The sequence below is a fragment of the Garra rufa genome, chromosome 13 (genome assembly GCF_049309525.1).
Source record: "Garra rufa chromosome 13, GarRuf1.0, whole genome shotgun sequence".
NCBI classification, from domain to species: Eukaryota; Metazoa; Chordata; class Actinopteri; order Cypriniformes; family Cyprinidae; genus Garra; species Garra rufa.
The window spans coordinates 23,332,841-23,343,357 of NC_133373.1; the positions used below are offsets into that span (position 1 = coordinate 23,332,841).

General features: G+C 35.2%; 1 long non-coding RNA gene across 2 annotated transcripts; it reads left to right on the top strand.

The window, feature by feature from the left end:
• Positions 1 to 4,537: 4,537 nt before the first annotated feature.
• On the top strand, positions 4,538 to 7,306 carry LOC141283823 (uncharacterized). 2 transcript variants are annotated; one of them, XR_012338224.1, is made up of 5 exons: positions 4,538 to 4,964; positions 5,199 to 5,295; positions 5,565 to 5,650; positions 5,929 to 6,018; positions 6,811 to 7,306. It is a non-coding gene; the product is annotated as an uncharacterized lncRNA (long non-coding RNA). The 2 variants fall into 2 exon arrangements; XR_012338223.1 differs by having other exon boundaries at positions 4,538 to 5,295.
• The last annotated feature ends 3,211 nt before the right edge of the window (positions 7,307 to 10,517 follow it).

Genomic DNA, 10,517 nt, shown 5'->3' on the forward strand with positions numbered 1-10,517 from the left:
TCCCTATAGAACTCCATTAAGGAAAAAGCTTAACATGGTTTGTTATAATGGACTTCTATGGGGGGCGATCAAATTTATATGCTGAATAAGAGCTCGTTCTTTTGACAGCAGCAAGTATTTATTATAAGTAAAAATTTAACAGAAGTTTGGTTTTCCCTGGTCGCTGTTGAGATACGTAAACCACGTTAAACTGTTTCCTTATAATGGGCTTATATTGGGGAGAAAACGCTTAACGTGATATTATTCACTTTATCTGTGGAATAAGGGCTCGTTCTTTTGATAGTAGTTAGTGTTGGTTCCAAGTAAGGTTTGACAGAAACTTTAAGCGTTTTAGAACGTCCCGTTTATCCATAACTTTCAAGGTAAGTAACGTAGCTAACGTTAGAGAGCAATCAGGCTAACAAATTACTAGTGTGTCCACTTAGACCGAGGACTAGGGTTATAAGGTTATGTATGGATAGTATAGAGGACATGTACAACTTTATTAAAGCAATATAACAGTCGTGGTCTTGATGTTACAAACAATCTTGCTCGATGTTTTCGCCATCTTTGTTGTTTAACTGGTTACCGGCATACTGGGGCGGAAATAGGTTTACACAGCAATTGCGTATTTCCGGTGCAAAATACGGAAGTTGTGAGAAAGGTCTATAGTAGGATAATGATAAAATATTCTTTAATTGTATCTTTTTTTGATACTGGACGTTGTTAGGCGCCTGCGCGGTATGCGCAGTAGCATCTCTGAATAAAATACGCATGCGCTGGTTTAAAGGGCCAATATTGTATTGTGATGATATTCTAACCTGTGTATTAGTAGAGATGAATATTAATAAGTAATAATTGATAAATAATAATTTACACAAATGTGATGCTCTCTACACACATGCAAAATGTTACAATTATAAAGTTAAAATTATAAAGTACAAACTTTAGAGCGTTTTAACAAATTTAATGGATTAAAAGCATAATATCTTTGTCAAGTATTATTTTCAGTGAGTGTATATACAACATATTAAAATGAAGCCATTTTATTCAGGTCATATTTATTGCTGAGTGGAAGCCAAAATATGTCATTTTATGTGTCATTTAAAAAAATATGTCTCTATGTCATTTTAATCCTAAAGTTACAATACAATAAGGTATTGTATTGAAATACCAGTACACATTCAAGGGAAAATGGAAAAATAATAACAGCACCAATATAAAAAAATAACAAAAAAATCTTGTCAGATATCAAAAAAAAAAAAAAAAAAGTGTGCTTAATGATATTTTGACTGGTAAGAACTCGAGTTCCTTCTTCAATGGCTATCAGCGATGCGTGGGTCAATGTATAAACAACCCGAACCCAACCAACGTTTTCAACTAACCCGCCGCAACTCGGACCGCAAAAAAAAAAAAAAAATTGTACCGACCCGCTTCATGACCCGCATGTTTAATATTTGCGACTGACACCAGCGATTATATGCGGCTCGGTGGAGATGTGTACACTGTCAAACATCATTCGGCATTAATTAATTTTGTCAAAAGAAATGTTCTTGATGAAGAAAAATACAGTTTGAAAAACAGTTCTTGTTTTATTTTGTCTTTCCTTTGTACAGATTTAAATAGTTTCGTTTTCGAAGTAGCCTACTCTAAATTATGTCAGTGATTCTCCGATGTTAAATATGATCAATAATTATTTTATTTCGATCTACAGTCAAAGTCAAAGTCAACTTTATTGTCAATTCTGCCACATGTACAGGACATACAGAGAATTGAAATTGCGTTACTCTCAGACCCATGGTCCATACAAGTAACATTAAATACAAACAGTAACATTAAATACAAAGGTAGAATTTAAAAAAAATATGAATAAATACAAATAAACATAATATATAAAATGAAAAACACAATATACAAGTACAGTGTAATAAGAGTTAAGAAAAAGATTAGCCTATAGCCCTAAATATATATAGACTACAAGCTAATTACTTTTTCTTAACTTTTAACTTATTATAAAAATGATCAAGAATATTAAATCAACTTAATAGGCAAGGTTAATGAATTTTCTTATACCAACATAACGAATGCACTTCAAAACGACGTTTTCATATATAAATTCAGGAATCACGAATATGACAAAATAATATTATTTTATATATATTAATTGTATAGCTATAATAGTTGTATCAAATGAATAAGGAAATTATAGTGCCTTGAATTTATTAAGTAATGTTTAATTTCGTTTGTTTCGCTCTCTGGAAATGTAAAGAAAAAATAGCCTACCGTTTTTACTTGGAATTCGTTTTTAATCCCTGGTTTTAAACAAGCATATACAAGAGATAATGTATATATCATTGCTTGAATAAACGTTTAAAATTAGTGCTAGACATTGTATAATTAAGGAAATTAAACAGACCTAGGCATTTGAAAAGACATAGTGAAATGTGTCTAATTCCAAAAAGAAAGAGAAGCATTGGACATAATCAAAATATTCGAGACATTTATTAGGAATACCATTTTCTTAACAATTAAGATGCTGCATGTGTTTATCCAGTCTAATCGAAGTGTGCGTCTCTCCCTCGACTTTCCCAACAAAAATCTCACCCCCTCTCAGAAAATACATAAAACTGACATTACTGAGCTATATGCGTTTAAAAGTAGCCTATTAAAATGGTACAATGGCATTGCTCAGTTCAGCGTGTTGGGAAATCGGGCATTTTGTCCCGCGTCAGCATTTATTCAACAGTTAATAATGCTCAACATTCAAAAGGTAAATATTATTCAGCCAATAAAGTGTAGGTCTATGTATTTCATACAAAATTGTGTCTATAAATTACAAAGATTTAAAATTGGCATCTTTATTTCAAATGCCCCGACCGACCGTGACCCGAATATCATTAAAAATATTTTTGGATGACTCGAAACTCATTTTGGATCAACCCGCGCATCACTGATGGCTATACTCATTTTTCTACAGTGATCTACATTGATCAGCAAATTGAAGCAGAACCCAGTGTTAGCAGGGCATGTACATAAAAAAAAAAAACACAAAAAACAACATTAAACATTAAATTCAATATACAAACTGATCATAGCTGTCAGATCAAGCTGTTTTCACTCACGTGACTGTTTATATTGAAATATCAGCGAAACAAACCACCGCGCATGCGCGTCACAACGTCCAGTACGTTTAGGTTGGTTTCACGTGACGTCACGCTGCTGTATCGTGAGAGCGCGAAATTCAGATGGAGGGCAGGAAGTGAAATTGCTGAGGATCTGCCAGTGAAATAATGCTAATGTTTTGTGTAGTTTACGGCTGCTCCAATCGTTCAAACCGAGAAAAGGGAAAGGGGTTTTACAGAGTACCAAAAATTGTCACTCATAAAGGTGAGAAATGTAAAAAGCTCACAGAACAACGCCGTAAAAAGTAGATTTTTAACGTACGGCTGCGGTCGGGAGGAGCTAATCTGTTATTGCACACCATGTTCTTATTATAACAATTGATAAAAAAAATAAATATAATTCTGTCTTCTCAATGGCATTTAATGTTTTCATTTATATTACACAACAGACAGAACTCACAAAGACCACACTCATAACAATAGTCAAAATGTAATCTTGTCTCATACAACAGTATTGATATAACAGCAATATCACAGCCCACTTTCAAGAGTGCCTGGATCCTTTCATTACACATGTGAGACTAACTTTGTAACTTGCTGTCCCAGTATTTCTAGAAGTATACCGTTTCTAAAAAAGCACTCAACTGTCGGCAAATCTTCAAGTTCGACCGAAAACTCACTCATCTTCATGAGGAACGGGTCACGTCCAACATATCTGTTTACTGACTCCTTGTTTCTATTTCTTGAAACTGGTTCTAAATTCATACAATACGGACTCTCCGCAATGGTTTCCTCCATAGACATATTCTCCATGTTTACTTCCTGCTAGTGATGGGTCGTTCTTGAACGATTCGTTCATTTTGAACGAATCTTTAATGTGACTCGGGAAGAACGAGTCGTCTCAGGGAGTGATTCGTTCAGTCGCGCATGCGCAATTGCGCAACTATGAACAAATGACTCAAACCCGAGGACTCGAGAGATGAACTAATCAATTCTCTTTCCGGCTCAGGCAGCATAGGTTAAGCGTATGGGGCTGTCACGTGATGAACGAACGACTCAAACCCGGACAGATAGAGGTGAGGGAGTTAATCATAGACTGAAGACCCAGGTAAACAATGAATTAATCTTTTCTTTTTCTAATAGCATTATAGTTTTGTCTTGTTTGTAGTGTGATCAACGTTTGTATAAGCAGTACATGTGTTATGGAAGTAACACGTAGATTTTTAATTATATTTTGCTAAAATTAACGAAATGACTCGAAAAAAGATTCGTTCATTTTGCTGAACGAGACTCAAAGATCCGAGTCGGTAAAATGATCAGAACTTCCCATCACTACTTCCTGCCCTCCATCTGAAATCGCTCCGCCTTCACGCGTTATCATAATCACGTGACTGAAACCCAGCTATTGGACCTGATACAGCTACACTGTAACCGATTTTTGTAATTTGAACAGTATTTTACTGTAATATCTACAGTAAGATACTGTAAAATGTATATACAGTATTTTACTGTAAACTGCAAAGGATTATGGGAAAATATATGATCACTACTGTAATTCTCCACTACTGTAAATCCGTTTACAGTAGTGAACTTGCCCGCGAAAAATTGACCAATGGCAAGGGAGATTTTTTTTTTCTCCTGTTGAGAGGAAGTGGCGGTAAAAAGGACAAAAGAGAAATGTTGCATCAATAACACGACAAAAAGGTTAGTATATTATTTCTGTTTTATGAAAAACTGAACAATTTTAATTTGTTTTCACTTGTTAACAGCAAACTAACAATATTCATCGTGTTTTTCATGTCGGTAGCCTTTTTTTTCTGACTGGCGGCCGGGGCGCCGCCATAACGGTGAAAACATGGACTGGTGAGTAAATTAAGGTGACCTATATTAGTCGAAATAAACTTTATTTAAACTGAGAAACACGTTTGTATATTCGGCTGCCCTTTAATGCAAGTTAGTTCGTCTGACGAGCCCTTACTCAAGCTTAACAGCAAACTGAGGTGAAATACTGAGGTAAAGTGCGTTAAGCAACACCACTGTTTCTGTGGAGATTTTAAACTGTATTTTCAAGCCCTTCTTTTGCTTGTCATTTTCAAGTTTCTGGTCTGGATGTCGTCTGTAACGTCGGAGCGCGGAGGTGTATTTTGGATCTTCTTCTGTGAATGACTGCCATAGTATCGACGATAATGAACTGGTAAGCTAATAATGTCAGTAAGCCGAAGTTGACAAACTTAACGTTAGTCACAGAGCAGCATAATATCTTTTAAACGCTGCCTCTTTATAGCTGGCAAGGTAATTCTCTTCAAATGATGTTTAAGTAAGAAATGTGTGTATGAATGTCGTATGTAACTTTATAGACGGTCCCTTCAGTGACAGACGTGACATAAACAGCGCGCTAACATGAAACACTGAGGTAAAACTGAACACCGCGGTTAACTGCATCTTTTGTGTTTTATTTTCAAGTTTGTGGTCTCGTGGTCATGTCGTCTGCATCGGAGGTGTATTAGAGTCTTTTCTGGTGATTGCCGTCGTCGCGGTGCAAACAACAGGTGAGCTTCCCCTTTCATCAATTTAACTAAGTTAATGTTAACGTTACTAATTTAGCCAAATTAGCCACAGGCTGCTGTTCTCCACTGACTTGCAGAACAGGTTAACCTTTTAAAGAGAGTAACGGGCTAGCAATATATTAATATAACAAGTTTTGCTAATAAATATTATAAATGTTTATTTTATTAAAAATGTAGATTTTATTACTGTACAGTAGTTGTCTTTTCTGATCATAAACTATAGTAACACTAAAAGGGTGTTGTGTCACTGTCTGTTACAGGAGATTTCTCCAAGCACTAACTGGATGCTGACCATCAGGGGCAGAATCATCATACAGCCAGCTGTCCATTTTACAGACATGCAGAATCAGGTAACCCAAAACATTTTTGTTTTACATTGCATTTACATTCATGCATTTTTCAGATGCTTTTATCCTAAGCAAGTTATATTGTATTTAAAGTACACATTTGAAAGGTATTTATTTCCGGGGAATGTTTTTTATTACCATGTCTTGTCACATCAAGATTGAGTTTGCATGCACATTAAAATTATTTCTATTAAACCAGCATTTAAACAGCAAAATGCAGCTGCTTCAGGTATCTTTAACTTACTGTAACCTTTAAATTCATAATAGCAATCTTACCGTCTGTCAATTTACATTATTGTTACTGTAAAGCAACAATTAGAGATTTTTAATCATAGTAGGCTTATTATATGCACAGACTTTCTAGGAAACACACGTTTAGAATGTTTATATGAACAGATTAGTTAGCATTTAGCATGGTCTGTGGCAGACTTTTGAGTGTCAGGGCAACAAAATTCAATAAACAAGAATGTAATATTAAGTGATTTAAATCATGAAGAAAGTATTGTCTTTGTGCTCCATTTAGTAAAAACGGTTCTTAACAAAGCCATGTTGTGCATCTCTGCACACAGCAGTGTTTCATTACTGAATGAATTTACCTTTTTTAAACACCTAGAATCAGTGACTTACTGACCCATTCATAAAATTCTTTATAAAAAATTTCAAGAAAAAGTTTCTTCAGTTTTTTTTCTTACTACTGCGTTCGTATGTAGTATATCATTTTTTTTTAAATGCATACAGCACCAAGTTTGACAGTTGAGGCAAATTCTTTAAACACTGTTTTTCTTGTGCTTGCAGGTTTGTTCAGACAGTCAACCTTTGTGGCAGCAAATGCATTGACAGTCACAGATCAGATGGACTTCTGGAAAGAGGGTGCAAACAACAAGCATCAGCCTGAATCCCATTCTGCCGTTTCTCATCAGAGAGCTTGTCAACTTTGACTCAAAACTACTAAAATTTAACACAACACAAACACATTTTTACTGTATGATTTTATTTTATTTACACTACCAGACAAAGCTTTTGAACAGTAAGATTTTAAATGTTTTTAAAGAAGGTCTCTTCTGCTCACTAAGCCTGCATTCATTTGATCCAAAGTACAGCAAACACAGTACACTTTTGAACCATTTTTATTATTTAAAATAACTGTTTTCTTTTTGAATATATTTTAAAATGTAATTTATTGCTGTGATCAAACCTTAATTTTTAGCATCATTACTGCAGTCACATGATCCTTCAGAAATCATTCTAATAATTTGATTTTCTGCTCAAAAACTATTATTATGATGTTGCTGAAATTATTATAATGCTAAAATAAATTTTTTTTTCAGGTTTCTTTGATGAATAGAATTTTCAGATAAACAGCATTTATCTGAAACACAAATAGTTTGTAACATTATGAATGTCTTTATTATCACTTTTGATCAATTTAAATCATCCTTGCTAAATAATATCTTTCTATTCATCAAAGAATCCTGAAAAATCTAAAAATTAAATAATGTTTATCAGCATACTAGAATGATTTCTGAAGGATCATGTGATACTGAAGACGAGTAATGATGCTGAAAATTCAGCTTTGATCAAAGGAATAAATTAAATTTGGATCAAATTAATGCAGGCTTGGTAAGCAGAAGAGAATTCTTTAAAAAAATCTTAGTGTTCAAAAACTTATGACTGGTAGTGTACTTACTTATTTTTGCTTTTCAGTATGTGTATGTTTGCCATGATACAAAGTCTCTGTACTTTTAAAAAGAAAATGTTCAACAATTAAAAAGAATATTATCAGAACTAATGCTTATGAGTTATTGTGATTTTTATGGGTTGGGGTGGTAAAAATCTTGAATTACAGTGCTGTAGGTTAATTGGATTGTTTTTACAGGTAAAAAATGTTTAAAATAAATGAAAATAAACTCTATAGTACTGATACTGTAATTGAAAATACAGTAAAAATACTGTAATTGAAGATACAGTAAAAACACTGTAAATTAAATTACAGTAAAAATAATGTATATGAAATTACAGTAAAAATACTGTAAATGAAATTACAGTAAAAATACTGTAAATGAAATTACAGTAAAGACCTTTTAGTACTGTAAATGCACTTACAGTATTAATACTGTAAACATTTTTACAGTAACTTACTGGCATCCAGCTGCCAGTAAGTTACTGTAAAATTTACAGCAAACTTTTTACAGTGTACGTAATCGTGCTACAGGCTGCAGCGAGGACTGACTCACTTTTAGCCGTACCCTGAAGTTGGTTAACTCTCCAGCTATGAAACTAAGTGAGTAATTAGCATGATAATATCGTGCATCTGCAATCTTACAGGCTGATGATCGAGGGTTTTCACTTAAGTCATGGTTTGGTCGGTTATCCAGATGCGCATTGGAGATACTGGGATGTAAACAACAGCATGGATTGCATGTAAATATACAGTGAGGAAAAACAAACATTTGATCCCCTGCTGATTATGGACGTTTGCCCACTGACAAAGAGAATAATCAATCTATAATTTTAATGGTAGGTTTATTTTAATAGTGAGAGACAGAATAACAACAGAAAATCCAGGAAAAAAAAAAAACATTTCTAAAAAGTTATAAATTGATTTGCAGTTTAATTAGTGAAATAAGTATTTGATCCCCTAACAATCAGCAAGATTTCTGGCTCCCAGGTGTCTTTCATACAGGTAAGGAGTTGAGATTAGGAGCACTCTTTTAAAGGGAGTGCTCCTAATCTCACCTTGTTACCTGTATAAAAGACACCAGTCCACAGAAGCAATCAATCAATCAGATTCCAAACTCTCCACCATGGCCAAGACCAAAGAGCTGTGGATGTCAGGGACGAGATTGTAGACCTACACAAGGCTATAATGGGCTACAAGTCCATCGCCAAGCAGCTTGGTGAGAAGGTGACAACAGTTGGCGTGATCATTAGCAAATGGAAGAAACACAAAATAACTGTCAATCTCTCTTGGTCTGGGGCTCCATGCAAGATCTCACCTTGTGGAGTTTCAATGATCATAAGAACGGTGAGGAATCAGCCCAGAACTACACAGAAGGATCTTGTCAATAATCTCAAGGCAGCTGGGACCATTGTCACCAAGAGAACAAATGGTAACACACTACATTGAAGGACTGAAATCCTACAGCGCTCAAGGTCCCCCTGCTCAAGAAAACACATGTACAGGCCCGTCTGAAGTTTGCCAATGACCATCTAAATGATTCAAAGGAGAACTGGATGAAAGCGTTGTGGTCAGATGAGACCAAATTGAGCTCTTTGGGATCAACTCAACTTGCCGTGTTTAGAGGAGGAGGAGGAATGCTGCCTGACCCCAAGAACACCATCCCCACCGTCAAACATGGAGATGGAAACATTATGCTTTGGGGTTTTTTTTCTGCTAAGGGGACAGGACAACTGCACCACATCAAAGGGACGATGGACAGGGCCATGTATCGTCAAATCATGGGTGAGAACCATTGAAAATGGGTCATGGATGGGTATTCCAGCATGACAATGACCCAAAACACACGGCCAAGGCAACAAAGGAGTGGCTCAAGAAGTACATTAATGTCCTGGAGTGGCCTAGCCAGTCTCCAGACCTTAGTCCCATAGAAAATCTGTGGAGGGAGCTGAAGGTTCGAGTTGCCAAAAGTCAGCCTCGAAACCTTAATGACTTGGAGAGGATCTGCAAAGAGCAGTGGGACAAAATCCCTCCTGAGCAAACCTGTTGGCCAACTACAAGAAATGTCTGACCTCTGTGATTGCCAACAAGGGTTTTGCCACCAAGTACAAAGTCATGTTTTGTGAATACTTAATTCACTCATTTCACTCATTAAAATGCAATTCAATGTATAACTTTTTTGAAATGTGTTTGTCTGGATTTTTGTTGTTGTTGTTATTCTGTATTAAAATTATAGACTGATAATTTCTTTGTCAGTGGGCAAACGTATAAAATCAGCAGGGGATCACTTTTTTTCCTCATTGTACTATTGAATAAGTTGTTCTGGTAATTTATGCTGTATAAACCATGGAAAAATGTGTGGAAACTGCTAAATCATATAGAGAAGGACTTAGTAAGCAGGAAAGGGCGCAATATTTTGAAAACTAAAGTTAATAGGTGGTAAAAAATACGTATGAGCATTATTAATTAAGATATTAGCATAATATTTCACCTACCTGACCAGAAATTATAAGAACAGCTATGAATGTTCCTGGAAATCCTGGTTCAGTTTGGCCAGCCACAAATTCTTTTTGTTCCTCCTTGTTGTCTCCTTGATTTGTTATAACTTTTGGCAGTCTATAGTACTCCAAATGTTTTCCCGGTCCGACAGATTAGTACAGCCCAAAACAGGACAATAACTGACCATTTTCAGCAGCATTAATTAGCAAAATATGCAAGTTTCATTCGTTTCAGTGGTATTGTTTACATTCAGTGCCACAAATATGACTATGGAGAATATTGCCCAACACTAGCGACAGAAAATCATGTTGGAAAGAATACAAGA